This window comes from Zingiber officinale, chromosome 7A (assembly GCF_018446385.1).
Source record: "Zingiber officinale cultivar Zhangliang chromosome 7A, Zo_v1.1, whole genome shotgun sequence".
Lineage (NCBI taxonomy): Eukaryota > Viridiplantae > Streptophyta > Magnoliopsida > Zingiberales > Zingiberaceae > Zingiber > Zingiber officinale.
In genome coordinates, this window is record NC_055998.1 from 39,414,079 (window position 1) to 39,434,014 (window position 19,936).

Genomic DNA, 19,936 nt, shown 5'->3' on the forward strand with positions numbered 1-19,936 from the left:
GTCGGCCCCTTTCTCATGGATATGAAGGTGGGTATAGGTGGGTATAGTACTCTATAAATAAGAGTCTACGATAGGGACCGAGAGGAGGAATTGATTTTGGTCTCCCGATAAAATTAAGCATCCCGTGTTCGCCCCGAACACACAACTTAATTTTATCAATAATAATTCATTCCACTAGAGAACTATTATTGAACTACCGCACCAATCCCAAATTATATTTTTGGGCTCCTTCTTATTATGAGTGTGTTAGTCTCCCTGTGTTTAAGATATCGAATATCCACTAATTAAGTGAGTTACTGACAACTCATTTAATTAATATCTAAGTCCAAGAGTAGTACCATTCAACCTTATTGTCATGTCGGACTAAGTCCACCTACAGGGTTTATCATGACAATCCTTATGAGCTCCTCTTGGGGACATTATCAACCTAGTATCTCTAGGACACAGTTTCCTTCTATAATCAACAACACACACTATAAGTGATATCATTTCCCAACTTATCGGTCTTATTGATTCATCGAACTAAATCTCACCCACTGATAAATTAAAGAAATAAATATCAAATATATGTGCTTGTTATTATATTAGGATTAAGAGCGCACACTTCCATAATAACCGAGGTCTTTGTTTCTTCATAAAGTCAGTATAAAAGAAACGACCTCAAATGGTCCTACTCAATACACTCTAAGTGTACTAGTGTAATTATATAGTCAAGATAAACTGATACCTAATTACACTACGACCTTCTAATGGTTTGTTCCTTTCCATTTTGGTCGTAAGCTACTGTTTATAATTTATAAGGTACTGATAACATCATCTTCTGCATGTGGCACCATATACTATGTTATCTACAGTATAAATTAATTGAACAACTACAACTAAATGTAGACAATTTGACCAAATGTGATTCTTTATTCATAATGAATGTTTACAAAGCTTAGGCTTTCAGTATACACTCCAACAGGTCCAAGGTAGCAAATCTTGAACCCTACAAGGCATACATATACTAGGCCCGTTTCTTAGTCCATCGACCTAGGGGCACTTAGGAGCCCATCCCTAACGAGACCCGTTTCTTAGTCCATCGACCCCGGGGCGCTTATGGAGCCCACCCTTGGTACAAGCCTTAAAAGTAAAATAACATGTCATATCTACATAGTCCATATCACTCATGTCCTATTCATGTCATGAAGAGTGCTCTTGATCCCACTTATAGGGAAGCAACTCTTTTAGGCATAGCTTAAAGCATGTATATTTGAGCACACAACATATCATGATTTTGAGCACACAACATATCATGAACACATGCATAATTAAGCATACAACCTATCATGAGTTTAAGCACACAGCATATCATGAATTTGAGCACATAGCATATCATGAAATTGAGCACACAGCATATCATGAAAATAAGCCCATAGCATATCATGAAATTTAGCACACAGCATATCATGAAAGTAAGCACATAGCATATCATGAAATTTAGCACACAGTATATCATGAAAATAAGCCCATAGCATATCATGAAATTTAGCACACAGCATATCATGAAAGTAAGCACATAGCATATCATGAAATTTAGCACACAGCATATCATGATCTTAAGTACATAGCATATCATGAAATTGGACCTAACATACATAAATAAACATCACAGCATGTCATACTCTTAACATAAAGCATTGCACGTGAAGTTCATGGGAGAACCTAATTAGGTCTCTAACCCTAGTAACAAGTGGTGGCCGAAACATGTAGAGATGGCTTAGGTTAGCAAGCAACAAAAGAGCATGTGAACCCTAAACATTTAACATTTCTTAGAACATAAGTTGTTGGAATCCCAAGGTTGTTTTGGTGTGATCAACAAGTTAAGTTAGGTCCTGTGTATTTAACCTTGTGTCTAAGTGTGCAGGAGCTTAGGAACACAGGTACTCGAGTGGAAGACGCAGCTAGCGAGAAGGACGTCCGAGGGACGAGGGACTGCGGAAGAGTACACCGCGGACGAGAAGGAAGCGCGGTGGTGGGAGGAAAGCCGGAGCGGAAGATTGCTCGGGAGCAAGAGACGAGTTAGCGAGAAGGTCGGCGACCGAGGGAAGACTGCGGATGAGTACGCTGGCGGACGAGAAGGAAACACGCGGCAATTCCGAGGCCAAGCGGAGGAAGCACGCTCGAGAAGACCGGAAGTTGGGTTCGGGTGAGCCCTTTTCAGGCGAGATCACCCAAACGAGCGGATCCGGGCGGAAGAACCGGACCGGCGGGACTGAACCGAGAAGCGGTCCGGATAAAAAGTCAATGTTGACTTTGAGTCCGGCGCCGGACCCATCCGGCGCCGGAACCCTTCCGGCGCCGGGCAGATTTTGACCAGATCGAGAATTATCTCGATCTGAACGTTGGGGATAAAATTTATCCCCAGGCCCGGAACCTTTCCAGCGCCCCGACCAAGGCTATAAATATAGCCTTGGTCCGTAAGCTTTTAGTTCAGAAATTGTAACAACACTTGTGTGCTTCCATTGCTTTGAATTAGCTTCTTTCTTTTTGTGCCTACACTGCTGTAAACGAGGCTTCTCCGCCTGAAGGAGTTTTTAGTGCAACAATCTTCCTTGGATTAACAACCTCCCCGGTTGTAACCAAGTCAAAACCGGTGCCTCGTTTTTATGCTTTACTTTCTGATTAATCCATTTTTTTTTCAAGTGTTAGCTTAATTGTCCGAGAAAGGGTTGTGTTTTACTCAGGGCTATTCAACCCCCCCTTCTAGCCGGCCGCATCGGTCTTACAAGTGGTATCAGAGCCGAGGCGCTTCAGGAGGACTAACCGCCGAACGAAGCAACAAGATGGCCGGATCCAACATCCACGCACCAAAATTCGAAGGGGACTTCGCTAGCTGGAAAAAGCGAATGGAGGTATTTCTTGAAACAGATTATGATTTATTACTAACAATGGAATTTGGCTATGAAGCACCAGAGGGCAAAGCAAGAAATCAATGGTCAAAGAAGGAGCAGGCTGACCACGTGGCAAACAAGAAAGCAGAATTTCATCTGCTAAGTGTACTTCCAACACAAGAAGTCAATCGAGTCGGTACCTACAACTCGGCAAAGGAGCTTTGGGATAAATTCCTTGAGTTACACGAAGGAACATCCGAAGCCAAACTTGCAAGACGGGATTTACTTCGTAACCAACTTACAAACCTCCGATTTGAAGAAGGTGAAACAATTGCACATCTACACTCGAGGATTCAGGAACTCATCACCAGACTTACGAATCTCGGAGAAGAGGTAAGTAACCGAGATTCGCTAAGGTATGCCCTAAATTCCTTTCCTAGAAACTCAAAATGGGCATCACTAGTAGATGCCTTTTACATTTCAAAAAATCTAGAAAAAATTTCATTAGACGAATTCTTTTCAACTTTTGAAGTGCATGAGTCAAGATGTGCAGGTCCGAAGGAGCCCAAGAATAATGTCGCCCTTAAAGCTTCGAGAGACGAACCTGAGTCAGAATCTTCTCTCGACGACGAGGAAATGGTAATGATGGTAAGACGATTTAAAAATATTTGTAAATCTAGGAAATCTAACCATCCGCAGGGAAGAAAGAAAAGAACCATCCGCTGCTACCATTGCGATGAAGAAGGGCACGTCAAGGACAATTGCCCTAAACTGAAGAACAACGGGAAGGACAAGGGTAAGAAGCCTATCCAAAATCGCAAGGCCCTAAAAGCGACGTGGGACGATACGTCGTCGGAATCAGAAGTCAAGGAGTTCTCCGGGCTCGCGTTAATGGCGAGTCATCAAGACGACGACTGCGAATCAAGCTCTTCCGAAATGAGCATCGAAAGCATCAATGAAGGGGGAGCCACGTCCGAAGAGAGCAGCAGTTCAGGGGGAGAAACCGACAACGAGATCGACAAGGTAAGTGAGGTACGATCTCTTCCTCCTGATAAAATGTTTAAATTCATTAAAATTTTAACAAAAGATTGCTGCAAATTAGAAAATGAAAATAAAGATTTAAAAGCAATATTAGCTACATCTTGTCCATTAGAAATGCTAGATAAATCAAATTTAGAAAATGAAAAATTAAAATTAGAAATTCAAAATTTAATTTTTCAAGTAGAAAATTTGAAAAACTCTGCTTGCTCATCTAAAACCAATTTTAGAAGGTTCAATAATTTGAATTGGTATTATAGATATCACCAGGGACAAATTAAAAATATCTCTAGAAAATATGTCCCTAAAAACTTTTTAGTTAATCCAGTAGGTTGGAACCTATATTGGGTTCCTAAATCATGCTTAAATTAATTTTAAAAGTAAAATTAGCGCTTTAAGTGAGAAAATTAAATAAAGAATTTCTTTATGAGGCTTTGTCTAAGGAAGTGGTTGTTGCTCCAATAACCAAGAAGGCCTAGTACCTCGCCACGACCTGGAAGCCAAAATATTGAAATAAATGTTTAATTAACTTACTAATGAAGCATTAATACAAGAATTAATTAGTGCTTGAAAAAGGTTATTCAAAACATTTTATTTCAATTTACTTACTTAGAATTTTTTTTTATTTTTATACTTAGAAATATTCTCAAAAATTATTTTTTCCTAAGTTAAGAACTTTTTTTTTGAAACTAGAAATCTCAGCTTTAATTACTTAGAAAAATTTTCTAAATTTCTTAAAAACTTAGATTTTTTTAGAAATATTTTTTCTAAGTCTTTAACCCTTAGATTATTTTTCTTGGAACCCCATTTTTTTTGTGATCAAAGGGGGAGAAGGGAACGTATAAGTCTAGGGGGAGGTAGATAGAATTTAATTTTTTTTCTATCTTTTGCACTTAAATTGCAATTTAAGTTAATTTACTTAATTCAATTTTATGTCTATTTTAACCCTAGCTTAACTTGAGTTGATCACACAAACAAGAGAGAGATTGTTGGAACCCCAAGGTTGTTTTGGTGTGATCAACAAGTTAAGTTAGGTCCTGTGTATTTAACCTTGTGTCTAAGTGTGCAGGAGCTTAGGAACACAGGTACTCGAGTGGAAGACGCAGCTAGCGAGAAGGACGGCACGCTGTGCGTCCGAGGGACGAGGTGTGGAAGAGTACACCGGCGGACGAGAAGGAAGCGCGCGGTGGTTCCGAGGGACGAAAGCCGGAGCGGAAGATTGCTCGGGGAGCAAGAGACGCAGCTAGCGAGAAGGTCGACGACCGAGGGACGAAGACTGCGGATGAGTACGCTGGCGGACGAGAAGGAAACACGCGGCAATTCCGAGGGACGAGAAGCCGGAGGGAAGCACGCTCGAGAAGACCGGAAGTTGGGTTCGGGTGAGCCCTTTTCCGGAAGGCAGAGATCACCCAAACGAGCGGATCCGGAGCGGAAGAACCGGACCGAAGCGGGACTGAACCAGAGAAGCGGTCCCGGATGAAAAAGTCAACTGTGTTGACTTTCGGGGTCCGGGGCGCCCGGAACTGACCGGGGCGCCCGGACCCATCCGGGGCGCCCGGAACCCTTCCGGGCGCCCGGAACAGTAATTTTGACCAGATCGAGAATTATCTCGATCTGAACGTTGGGGGATAAAATTTATCCCCCCCAGGGCGCCCGGAACCTTTCCAGGCGCCCCGACCAAGGCTATAAATATAGCCTTGGTCCAGAAGCTCAGAATTAGTTCAGAAATTGTAACAACACTTGTGTGCTTCCATTGCTTTGAATTAGCTTCTTTCTTTTTGTGCCTACACTGCTGTAAACGAGGCTTCTCCGCCTGAAGGAGTTTTTAGTGCAACAATCTTCCTTGGATTAACAACCTCCCCGGTTGTAACCAAGTAAAAATCGGTGCCTCGTTTTTATGCTTTACTTTCTGATTAATCCATTTTTTTCAAGTGTTAGCTTAATTGTCCGAGAAAGGGTTGTGTTTTACTCAGGGCTATTCAACCCCCCTTCTAGCCGGCCGCATCGGTCTTACATAAGGAACATCTTAAGCATGTTTGGTATAGGTTCCAAGCTTTCTAGTTTCCTTTTCATAACATGGCCGAAACCCATTAAGCCTTTATTTTGGGTTATAAACATCATACAAGCATGAAAACCCTAACAATTGTCACATCACATTTCATAAGAAACAACTTGAGCATGTTTGATTTAGGTTCTAAGTTCTCTAAGCCTTTAACCCCAACATGGCCGAAACCCTAGCAACATGTTTCTAGGTTACAAGTAACATAAAAATGTTGAACTTCATACCAATATCCCAATACATATCATGAGAAGCACCATAAGTACTTTTAGTCTAAGTTTCAAGCTTCTCAAGCTTTTTAACCTAATGTGGCCGAATCTTGTTAAGCATGGGAATTGGGTTTCTAGTGGCATAATAGCATGAAGACCATAAGAATTTTCCTAGCATTCATTTCAAGGAATAACATGGACCACTTAATTTAGAATTTGAGCATCCTAGGTCAAAGAAACAAGTGTGGCCGAAAGTTGTAGAACAAGAATTCAAGTTTCAAGCAACATAAGAACATTAGTTTACTTCATATATTTTCATCAAGAAGATCATAAGTATCTTAGGCTTGATTTAAACTTTCCTAGGGTTCAAGTCTCAACATGGCCGAATCATCATATGCATAAAAAAAAATATAGTTCAATTTAACCTAAGATCATGACATGTCATACTAGCTTCATATCTTGTCTTATGAAAATCATAGCATGCTAAATTTTAGGTTTAATGCCCTTCTAGGCCCTCAACTCTATCATAGCCGAAAGTTTATGAAGATGGAATCAAGTTTAAATTAACATACAAGTGGGAAAAACATTAACAACACCATCTACCATAAGGTACATATCATAAGGACAAGAGAGCATGCTTTGTTTTAGGTCTAGAGTTCTTCTAGTTCTTTTGTTCTTTCTTGGCCGAAAGTCTAAGCCCATAAACTTATGTTCTAACCAAACATTCTAGCATGAAAATATTAGTTTAACCCCCTTACCATCAGATACATATCATAGGAAACATCATGAACATACCTAGTTGGTTTTCAAGTTCTTAAAACCTTTCTTATTTTTTTTTTTTTGGTTTTGGCCGAAACCCTCATGAAACAAACATAGGTTTTTCTAGCAATATATTTACATGACAATCGTATAGCTATTGTACCACAGGTGAGGGGAACTTACATCCTTTCGCTTGTGGTTTTCTTAAGGAGAAGAATATCCTAGGAGCTAAGAAATGAAGGAGCTTCCTCTTCTTGTGTCTCCTTTGGTTTCCTTTGATTGGAAGGGCTAGAACTTGAAGATTTCTTCTCGAAAATTAGTTTTCTTGGAGAAGAAACTTGACTTAGTGTTCGGATCAAGTAGAGGGAAGACCTCTTAGTCTCGGTGAAGAAGAGAAAAGGAGGAAGGAGGAGGAAGAAGGAGAAAATGAGAGATTTACTTTCTCATTTTTCTATTTATTCATCATGAGGGGAATTTATGCCTTCATTTATTCCCTTTCTTAACTCTCCCATGTCTCTTCCCTTGGTTCCCACGAGAATGAGAAGAGGGAGAAGTGAGGAAGGCAACTTGCCTTCTTCTTGTTCCTTCTCTTAACCAAGAGGAAGGAGAGGTAAGCAAATTTGGTTTTCTCTTGCTTCTTGCTTTATTTTCTTTTTCTCTCCTTTAACTAACATTTTTATCTCTTCCTATCCATATGTTACTCTCTATCCTAGTGGTGATCATGCCATAAATATTTCTCCATTGTTTGTGGGAGGTTCAAGGTTCAATCCTTGACCTTCTCCTCTTACCATATTATTATATATCATTTTTTTTTATTCCTAAGTTCTAGTGGAAATAATTTCTCATGTACTTATAAAAATTCGTGGGTGTTACAGTTAGTTCCACTAAGCCAAATTTACCAGGTTGGATCCATATCTTCCTAGACATGCATAGATAGAGTTTCCCTAAACTACTATCATCCAAAACTTCTCTAGTGCTATTTTTCAAGTTAAAATTTTATTCCTTTTTTACCTGGTCCTAATTACGCTGCCAGGTAAATTATTATTTTGGAGGTGTCAACTAATTTGGATCCTTCCCCTGAATTATTAAATTTTGAGTTGAGTGTTTTAGGTTTGTGTTGATATATTTTATAGTTAGAGTAAACTTGATTGTAACTTGAATTTAAATTAACTTTGTAGTTATTTGTTTTAAATTTAGTTTTTTGATTTGAGTTTGATTTGTTTGATTTCATTTTTCATTTTAGGTTTGGGTTTGAATTAATAGGTTTAGTTGGATTTGGTTTTAAGTAATGAATTTTAATTTTAGGTACATAAATTGATTGAGTCTACTTGCATGGTTAGACACGCTTCCAGATCCTAAGCTTTGGTTAGTTTCTTATTTTGGTTTATGAGTGATATAAATGTTTTGTTTGTTGAGCTGGACTTGTGTCTGAGCCCAGATTTATTGTAACGCCCCGGCCCGGGCGGGCCCCACCCAGACCGAACTAGGAACGGCACCAGAAATACCTATCGGTTTGATGACTAGCTCCACAGACCACCGGAGGTCCTTTCAGCGTACTTTGTCCTCACTCGCACGCACCTTGGAAAACTTCCCAGGAGGTCACCCATCCTCAGATTTCTCCAAGCCAAGCACGCTTAACTTTGGAGTTCTTAAGTTTGGGCTTCCAAAAAGGAAGGTGCACCTTGGTGATATGGATAGTACCATCTAACCTTTTAAGTCATACTTAACTAGAATCTCAGAACCGGGGTATTACAATCACCCCCACTTAAAGACACAACGTCCTCGTTGTGTAACCACAAATCACACCACAAACAAATCCCAGAATCTCCCTCGTTAGGTGGTGCCCTGGGTGCTCCTACCACAGGCGCACTCACAGTCGCAAGGTCGCTCTGATACCATCTGTAACGCCCCGGCCCGGGCGGGCCCCACCCAGACCGAACCAGGAACGGCACCAGAAATACCTATCGGTTTGATGACTAGCTCCACAGACCACCGGAGGTCCTTTCAGCGTACTTTGTCCTCACTCGCACGAACCCTGGAAAACTTCCCAGGAGGTCACCCATCCTCAGATTTCTCCAAGCCAAGCACGCTTAACTTTGGAGTTCTTAAGTTTGGGCTTCCGAAAAGGAAGGAGCACCTTGGTGATATGGATAGTACCATCTAACCTTTTAAGTCATACTTAACTAGAATCTCAGAACCGGGGTATTACATTTATTATATACAGCTCGTTAATATCCAAGTGTCATGTCTAGGTACTTGGATCTAGTTGTAAATTTTCTAACAATTCCCTTAGATTGGTTACTTCAGTTTTCAATTTAGAGTATTCTTCTTCAAGCCTTTCGACTTGAGTTGGGTTAGAGGTTTTTGTTTGGGAGTTAAATTGTTACTTAAGGTGCTGATTTTTCATAAGGAGTGTGCTATTTTATTTTTTAGATTTTATTAATTTTTTTATTGAGACATGCGATTATTTTAAAAAACTTAGCAGTTAAGATAGACGATACCTCGTTTGAGCCTTCTGAAACGAGTGTGGACTCGTGGCTTGATTCATAATTGGACTCATCATCTTGATCTGCCTCACTTTATAATTCTGGTATGGATGCTATCAGCGTGAGGTAGTTGTGATGCTTCTAATCTTCGACGTCTGATTCTTTAGAAGAAGACTCGCCCCACGTTGCTTTGAGTGTCTTCTTTTTTCTAGTTGTCTTGGTCTTGTCCTCTTTCATTTTTGGATACTCGTGCTTGTAGTATCCTTTCATGTTATACCCATAGCATGTGATCGTTGCCTTCATGTCATTTGATTTGATCATTTTTTGTAGGTCCTTCTTCGTGAAGTTGTTATTCCTTCTAGTGAACATTTTTCTGACCATGTTCACTCGTTATTCTTCATCGGCTTCTGAGTCAGATTCAGATTTTGGCTCTAGTTTGTTCTTAATCTTGACTTCTTTTGAGTAGCCTACAAAAAGTACAATACCTTTCTTAACCTGCTTTGAGTTAGTCTGTTCATGGAGTTCAAGTTCAAAAAATAGCTCATCTAATTTCAATTTATTTAAATTCCTTGAAACTTTATAAGCATCTACTATAGATGCCCACAGTACATTTTGAGGAAAAGAGTTCAAGGTATACCTGATTACATCCCTGTTCTCTATTTGGTGACCGATTAGGGGGAACCCATCCAAAATATCCTTGATTCTTACATGTAGCTGAGTAGATGTTTCTCCATCCTATATTTTAATGTTAAATAAATTATTTAATAATAAGTCATGCTTCGTTACCTTTGCATCACTCGTGCCTTCGTGCAGTTTGATCAGTTTGTCCCAGAGATCCTTGGCATTCTCGAATGGGCCGACATAGTTCAGTTCTTCCTTAGTAAGCCCACATTGGATTGTGATCGTTGCCTTCGAGTCGATCTAGGCCTTTTTCTTGTCTTCTGAATTCCATCTTTTTGGGTCGACCGATACTTTTATTGCTTCATCTACCGGCGCCCTATATCCTCATCAGATGATGAACCATTGATTGATGTTGGTCTTTAAGTACATCTTCATCCACTTCTTCTAATACAAAAAGTCATCCATGTTGAAGATGGGGGGGGGGGGATGAACAGTGTTGTATCTCTTATTTTGGGCCATTTAAATATAGAACCTTGCACATAAAGAAAAAGGAGAAAGAAATCCCAAGACTAGGTCTTGGATTAACAGTGTGGGAGATAATAAAAGTAATAAAACTCGATTGGTATTGCACCAATTTAGAGTATTTTACAATCGAAAAAACGTCTAAAGAGGCAATTGTACCAATTTGGATTATATTGAAAAGCTCAAAATCGAAAAAGAAATATTAAAAGAAAGTTTGAAAATCACCCCTGGCCTGATTGATGGTTGCACCAATTCAGAGTCAACCTTGCTCTAATACCACTTATTGGATTAGAAAGACACTTGGGGGAAGGGGTGAATAGCTTTCTTTTAAAAAATCAAGAATACGTAGCGGAATAAAGAAAATTAAAACAATTCTAACAAGGCCAAGTTTTACTTGGTTCAGAGCTTGTGATGATTCCTATTCTAAAGCTCACGATCATTGATCGCTTTCGTTGAAAAATCACTATCAATTTGAATATTTGAATTACAAAGTTTGAGTACATGAATTGTAAACTAAAAATTTACTGACAAGAAGAAAGAATTAATTGAGTTCCTTAATCGTCAGACATCGGAGTAGATTTTTAGGATCGTCAGTGCCTTCTCGGATCAGAGCAGATGATTGTATGAAGCTGCTGGTCGAAGGCCTTTATATAGGCTCATTCTGAGTGTCACGCCCCGTGACCTAGGTGTGTAACACTGGCGTTCCCCGTGAATATAAATACTCAAAAACAATAAGCCTCATAAAGTGCATACCAAACCAGTAATAATAAAACGAAAATATTGTCTTTACAATCCAAAAGTGAAAGCATACAAATAAAGATAACATGAACTAAAAGGATGAGTCACTTGGACACAGCTTCATTACCAGCCCTAAAACATCTCTTGCTCCTCCTTCTCGACTTGTTCCTCATTTTTATCTGGGGATGGTAGTAAGGGGGGTGAGTGCTTGGGAAAACACTCAGCAAGTGGGATCGATCAATCATTGTACGACAGAATACAAAACATAGCAAGATATTCGGAATTCATGACAAAAACATATTTCATGAAATATGATGAAACATAACTTAATCTTAAACATAAACTTTTAGCACTATTAATCATCTTGTTTTCCATGGTATTACTGATCAGTCCCCTATATGTAATTCCCCTAAGGGGTGAGGTTATATATCGATTATTATTACCCACCGCATCAGGGTCATAACTTATCATATTTTATCATGTTTTCAGAAATTCCCTTTACTGATCAGTCCCCTATATGTAATTCCTCTAAGGGGTGAGGCCATATATCAGTTATTATTACCCACCGCATCAAGGGCATAACTTGTAATATCTGTAAGGAACTAGTTGTGCTAAACACGCAAACGCGCAGCGGAAAATACTAGTTCCTCCAGAAGATCCATGCGAAGGGAAAGAGATATTCCTACATATACTAAGTTTCTAAGATAGCATGAGATTATACCTTTGTAGCATGCTCACGGACTCCCGACAGCTCAGATCACACCACGATCTCGCGTTCATGCCTCTACGGTATCCACACGAACAAGCATTCGTTTGTCTCACAAACTCATAAAAGGAGAAAGGTTGTGCTAGCAATCTTGAAAGTGGATTTCAACCAAGAGGAGAGGAGCAAAGAGAATGAAGAGAATTAATTCCAAAATGAAGAGTAAAAAGCTTAAGTATTTTCATCCAATGAAAATACTTAATTAGCATTAATAGCCTTAATGAGTATTTACACTCCATTAAGGACCAAACTTGTAACTCCTCATTTCAAATGAGTGTAACTCGTTATTTCAAATTCAATTTCAAAAATTGAATGAAATGAATAATTAAATTTCAAAATTCAACAATTATCTTCATTAAATCTCACTTGAGCCTAACTCAAGTCTCCTCACTTGAGTCTAAATCAAGTCTAATTCGCTTGAGTCTAACTCAAGTCTAATTCAATTGAGTCTTACTCAATTAATCCTCATGCAATTCAAATTCAATGAATCACTATTTCATTAATTCAAATTGACTCCTTGAGACTAATTTGAATTGAACATAATCCAATAATTAGATACAATTGAGTCCAACTCAATAAGTCCAATTCAGATTAGACTTAATCTAATGATTCATCATATGAACTCATCTCCAAATCTACTTGTTCTTTGTGTGTGCCCCAATAGGTTCTCATAATGTTGGCAATGTACCCAAATCAACATTTAGATACATAAGCAATGAGTGACATCTAACAAGGCATTATTGTTACCCAAGTGACGAGTGTTGGTGCGGGAAACATCCGACGATTGAATCCAAGTTTTGATAATGGCAAAAGATTCAAATTTAAGTGATTTTGTGATCTTAAAGTTTGAATGAGCTTGCAGGAAAGTCCTAAGTGTACTTAGGTAAAAGCTCTAGTTGCGGTTAGGCAGGAGGAAAGCCCTAGGTGGTGGTAACCCTAGGTCATAGGGGGTGGTAACCCTATGTGGAAAGTCTTGGCGGGTCGAGAGCTTCAGGCAAAAGTCCTAGGGGGTGGTGACTGTAGGTGGAAAGTCCTGGTGTTACGAACCAAGTGGAAGACTAGACAGGTTAGGGAGTGGGCGTCCAGCAGAAAGTCTGGAAGCATCGAGCACCGTGCAAAAGTCCAGTCGATCTGGAGAATCGTGCTACAACAGGTAAATCTCCTGAGTGGAGTAAGTGAAGACGCGTTCCCCGTAGAGGGAACAGTAGGCGTCGGTGTTAGAGTGTATACTAAAAGTCTAGCTTTTATATAAACATTTATAAGAATCACATTGCTCAAGTGTCTACATCTATATATACCAAATGTAGATGTTCAATTAATTTATATTGTAGATAACATAGTGTGTGGTGTCACATACAGAAGATCGTGTTATCGGTTCTTTATAAATTATAAACAGTAGCTCACGACTAAGATGGAAAGGAACAAACCATTGGAATAGTCGCAGTGTAATTAGGTATTAGTTTATCTTGGCTAATAGATTACACTAGTACACTCTAAGTGTATTGAGCAGGACCATTTAAGGAATGTTCTTTTTATACTGATTTAATAAAAGAACAAGTCCTTAGTTATTATAGAAGTGTGTGCTCTTAATCCTAATATAATAACAAGCACATATATTTAATATTTATTTCTTTGACTTATCAAAGGGTGAGATTTAGCTCGATAAATCAAAATGTCTGATAAGTTGGGAAATGATGTTACTTATAGTGTGTCTTGTTGATTATAGAAGGAAACTGTGTTCTAGTAACCTAGGTTGAGAATGCTCCCAAGAGGAGCTCATAAGGATTGTCATGTTAAACCCTGCAGGTAGACTTAGTCCGACATGACGATGAGGTTGAGTGGTACTACTCTTGGACTAAGATATTAATTAAGTGAGTTGTCAGTAACTCATTTAATTAGTGGACATTCAACATCTTAATCACAGGGAGATTAACACACTCATAATAAGAAAGAGCCCAAAATGTAATTTGGGATTGGTGCGGTAGTTCAATAATAATTCTTTAGTGGTATGAATTATTATTATTGATGAAGTTAAGTTGTGTGTTCGAGGCGAACACGGGAAGCTTAATTTCATCGGGAGACCAAAACCAATTCCTCCTCTCGGTCCCTATTGTAGCCTCTTGTATATAGAGAACTATACCCACCTATACCAACCTTTCTACCCACCTTAAGGTGGCCAGCCAAGCTAGCTTGGAGCCCAAGCTAGGGCCGGCTAAAGCAAATGGTAAAGCTAGATTTAGGTGGTCGGCCAAAGCTTGGGCCCCAAGCTTAGGTGGCCGGCCATTAGAAAATAAAAAGAAATTTTATTAAAATTATTTCTTATGTGGATATCATTGTTTTAAAAGAGAGTTTAAAATTTAAATCTTTCCTTTTATAGCTTTCTACAAAAGATTAAGAAAAGATTTGAAATCTTTCCTTATTTGTAGATTGAAAGGTAGATTTTAATTTTGAGAAAACTTTTCTTTTTTAACCATGTTCATGATTTAAAAGAGAGTTTAAAAATTAAATATTTTTTTTTTGTAAGTTTCTATAAAAGATTAAGAAAATATTTGATATCTTTCCTTATTTGTAGATTGAAAGGAGATTTTAATTTTTAGAGATAACTTTCCTTTTTGGAAATCATCCACATGTTTAAAAGAAAGATTTTAATTTATAAAATTTCCTTTTTACACGCCACCATGAAGGGAAAAATTATTGGAGAATTTTTTTATAAATTTCCGGAGATAAATTAGGAAGTTTTAATTAATTAAAACTCTCCTTGTTTATAGCTTTAAAGTGGCCGGCCATGATGTTTAAGAAAAGAAAATTATTTTTTAATTAATTAATTTTTCTTAATCATGGAAAAAGAATTAAGAAAGTTTTTATTTAAATTTCCTTATTTGCCAATACCAAGGATTATAAAAGAGGGGGTAGAGGTGCCTTCATGGCTAACGACTCTATTTTATTCTTCCTCTCTTTTCTTCCTTGGTGGTCAACCCTAGCTTCTCCCTCTTCTCTTCTTCTTGTGGCCAGCGACAACTTCTCTAGGAGCTTGGTTGGTGGCCAGATTTTACTTGAGGAAGAAGAAGAAGAAGGAGGTTTTGTTTCCTAGCATCCCTTGGAGATTGGTTGGAGGTCTAAGTTCTTCATCTCTTGAAGAAAAGAAGGTGGCCGAAACTTGTAAGAAAGGAGAAGGGCTTGGGTGGTTCTCATCTCGGTAGATCGTTGCCCACACAACATCCGGGATAAGAAGAGGAATACGGTAGAAGATCAAGAGGTTATTTGCTTACAAAGAAAGGTATATCTAATATTTGTTTTCCGTATCATACTAGTTTTCTTTGTATAGTTATTTTTGGAAATACCAAACACAAGAGGCATATGATTCTAGAGTTTTCGGATTTGTTTCAAATTTGTGTTTCTTTTGTTTTATTTTTGGAATTTGTGATTCGATTGTTCTTTTTGGTTAACCTAGAGTTATTTAAGGGAATTAAATATTAGCTTTCCTTAAAAGGCTTTGTCTAGGCGGTGGTGGTTGCTCCCATATCCAAGAAGGCCATGTGCCTCGCCATCCAGTCCTGGAAGTGTAACGACCACCCTTCTTAATACTACTACTCTCTAAGGATGACCGTTACTTAACTACTAACTCTACTTAACCGGTATGATTAAAAATCACATGGAAACCCTACCGAAAAATTTCGACAAAGTCTCCCCTGTACCGGTGACCTTATTCAACAATACATGCAATATATATACTCAGCCACAAGCGGCTGGAACACATATCAATCAACCACGCAGTATAATAAATCCAAAATAAAGAAAACAACACAAGAAATCATCACACAAGATTACAATTCTTCTACTACGTCCTAATCATATCAAAATAACAAATACTATCTCAAATACTCCTAACATAGCAAAAGACAATAAAAACTAAACTAAAACTTCTTTCCTAGTCCCAAGGCTTCCATAGTCCTGGCATCACACATCCTTCGAACACCTCCTTGTCGCCTTCCTTTCTATATCTTTTCCTTTCCTGTATCTGCAGTAAGAGGAAGTGTAGTCTATAAGCAAAATTTGCTTAGTAAGCGCTATCTAACTCACAAAATCTCGATATGCATGAGGATATACTGAAATCTAAAACTGAATGCTCAAAAGGAAATCTACTCATGCTCATCTACTAATGAAAGGAACATACTGAAAGGCTAAACATGTAAAGTAAATCTATACAATCATGCTAGCATAAAGAACTAAGCTTACTGAATTCTAAACACCTTCTGAATCTTATTTCACTTGTTTAAAGACTTATTCTTTAAATACTTTATACTTATGTAAAACTTTCAGAAACTTATACTTATAATACTTCAAAATAATAATCAACTTCTTCTTGGGCCCGGCAACTGTGCTTTTACTTTTGTAACGACCCGACCCATTCGGCGGCCCATTTGGCGACCCTATGGTCGTCGACCGTCGACCGTCGGCCGAGCCGTTACTACTAGGTTATCTAAACCTAGGGACGACTATGGGAGCCCAACCCAAGGACAGAGAGTCCAACACAGTGCCACTGATAAAAGTAAAATATTTGTTATCTTTTAATACTTCTATATAATGCCTCGGCATTTTAATAAGCACCTTGTGTGCCAAAATCCCTAAAGTCTTGACTTTGGGATCTACTTAAGGCCTTGGCCTTTTTCTTTCTTTTCTTTATCTTTCTTATATTTTTCGTAAACTCTTAAAAAGAATATAGGCATGCTACAACAGAATTAAATCAAAGGAAAGAAAATCTGGCTTCTATACGCTTGTTATATCAGAGACAAATCAAAAGAAAGCATATCTAACTTCTTCAAACATGCTACAATAGGTTTAATACAAAGGAAAACAATTCTGAAATCCTGAAATAAACAACATATATATAACTGCTCAAGAATATGCTCAAAAGGGCTGTTCTAACTCATTACGGCAAGGAAAGATCAAACTAAGGTGCTATACAAAAACTAAATCTGTAGAATGTTAAAATTGCATACTTTAAGAACTAGAACTAAACTATCTGTTTATAACATATGCACCCAAACTAAGGCATAAAACTCATGACATGCCAATCCTAATTTGCATACATAAAAACATAATGTACAGTAAATCTGAATGCATTTATACTAGCATAAACATGCACGAAACTAGATCTGAAACTTTATGCATCAAACTAAATTTGAAACTGAATGCCACGACAGAAAGTCATAAAGAACCGAATGCTCAACGTGCTCAACCCCCTACCTGCTCCTTCTTTGAAACTCACGACAACTAAACACAAGGACAGTGCAACAATTTGATCCAGTCTTGATTCCTCAACTGATAATAAGTTGTTAATGAAGTGCCAAACAATATTTACAACCCCATTTACTCAAAGAAAGGTAAAGGTTTTGTTGATAAGGAATCAAAGTCAGGAAGTAACTCTAAAGATCATCAAAACTGGAAAACAATCTATAGGCATGATTCTCTTCTCCTGGAATAAAAATAGGATCTGTACATCCTATCACTGTAATATAAAGGGTAAATTCAAGTCGAGCAAGTTCTACGCAACATGCTGGATCTACAAAAATGCTTGATCTACCAAAACTGGCAGCATGCTTCAAGAAGAAAACTTCTTTACAGAATTCTTCGAAAACCAATGTAAGAATCAACAAACAGGAATAAAAATTCCTAGCAGCAAGCTTCGAAAATCGACACAGCAGCAAACTTCGGAAATCATGAACACAAAGATCCGAAACCTCAATTCACAGCTACAAGGGTAGAAAATCTCGGAGCTACTCTTACCGCAGGTGAGTGAGCAACTTACGTCTTCTTAAACCTACAACCGGAACAACTTCTAGGGCTTGCGGAAATTGCAAGCTTTGACTCCTCTGTGCTTACGGTTCCTCCTCGACGCAAGGATCACGACGGTGAAGAACCTCCCCGAGTTAGCCACCCGCCGGCCGCCGGAATCGTGCCCTAGCCGTGGCTTGTTTCGGCCCGAGCTGCCTTTGTCGCGCGAGAGAGGAAGGGATCGGGGAAAATTAGGTTTCGGAAAGCCCTAAATTCCTTTTTATAACTTTAGTATTTTTTTTAACTTAAGACTATTTCGCTGCCAACTCTTTCGCAAAATATCCGCGGAGCAGTTGGTTGGCTGGGTTTTGACCGAGCCAAAAGCCCCGGGTTCAATTCTCGGCTGCTACCCCTTTTCCTTCTTTTTATTTCTTTGTTACTAATTCCTATTACTCAAATAAATCTCTTCCTCTATTTGTTCAAATAATACTTGCTAGCCCAGTTGGTTGGCTGACTTTGGTTAGGGTCTAGTTCGGTCCGAGATCTTGTGTTCAAAACCCCACCTTAACACTTATTTTATTTTATTTTATTTTAAACTTCTTTCTCTTGGTAAAAATACCAAACGAACTCCAAAAATTACGTAAAAATACTCTAAAAATTTCTAAAAATCTCTAGAATATTTTAAAGGTATTTCTAAATATTTTTGAATTATTTCTGAGGCTCAAAATGAGGAAATTTGGGTCATTACAGGAAGTCAATTTTGGAAATTAATATTTAATGAAATTAATAACATAGGTGGATTCGAATCAATAGTGTTAAGTTCCGCTTGCGATTCAAATCTAAACCATGAAAAATAGATAAGTTAAATTTGGAATCAATGATGTTAAGTTCCATCTGCGATTCCTAATTTAACTTCTAAAGAACACGATCGGTGATTTAAGGAAAGGTTCGACACTTGTACAAAATTTTTGTATAGTGGAACCAGTACGATTTTCCTAGGACTACCCAACAATTAGTATCAGAGCGAGGGTTTGCCTATCTGTGTTTGGTTTTCAAATAGATTATGCACATGTCATACATAATTTAGGCAGGATAATAGTAGGATGTGCTAACTTTGTGGTTGCAGGATCCAACTATTATGACATATAGATATTGTGTGGGATTGGACCCTTGGACATGTCAAGGGTATTTTATTGTGTGTGCATGCTTGTATGTATTAAATACAGTAGAAGATGTATTAGTTTTAGAATTTTACTTTTTTGTTTAATCTAGAATACATGTACATTCCTTTATGGAATATAGGATCGATATATGTAAAATTCTATTTTTGTCGCGGATCGTATCTTTGCGAGGCGTGGTGCTATTGGAGGACCAGAAGCGCAGCGGAATAAGAAGCAAGATAGATGCGACAACTCGACCCAATGGTGGTGGCTAAAGATGGCAGCAGCTAGGGTTGGAGCACACGGAGGACAGTGATGAAAATGCCATAATAGTTGGAAAAATAATTTCCATGTTTATTGCTTTTTTTTACTGTGATGTGTGTGTATGCATGTGTTATATACTAGCATAGGTTAAAATTCCTCATTTTAAATAACTAAGTGGGAGAGGGATTAGTATATAAATCCCACGGTCTCCATTACTGGTTTGTAAGTGATGCAACAAGCTTGCGTGTTGGCTCTGAGTGCCTCCCTCCACAACGGATGAGTTTGTTTGTGGATCACTAGATCAAACTTCCTTAATGGATGATTATAGGAAATTATTTAGGATGTGTGTGATCTTCTCCAACTGAAGGGGCACAATTCTATTTAATGGACTTAGTATCAAAGTAATGGTATACACTTAGATGCATCTAATAGTATCTTCCCCAATGGAGTCACTACTATTACTTGTGTGACCAAAAAGGAATCCAACTATTAATTTGTCATAAAACTAGGTTGACAAGATAATAAAAATAATGGGTTAAAACCCCTCTTACAAATGATTGATTTTGTATACGTCCACACTAACGTGGCATACAAAATTAACGGTGTTTGAGATAATTTATTTGTCATAAAGTTACGTTGACAAGATAGTTAATGGGTAAAACCCTCCTC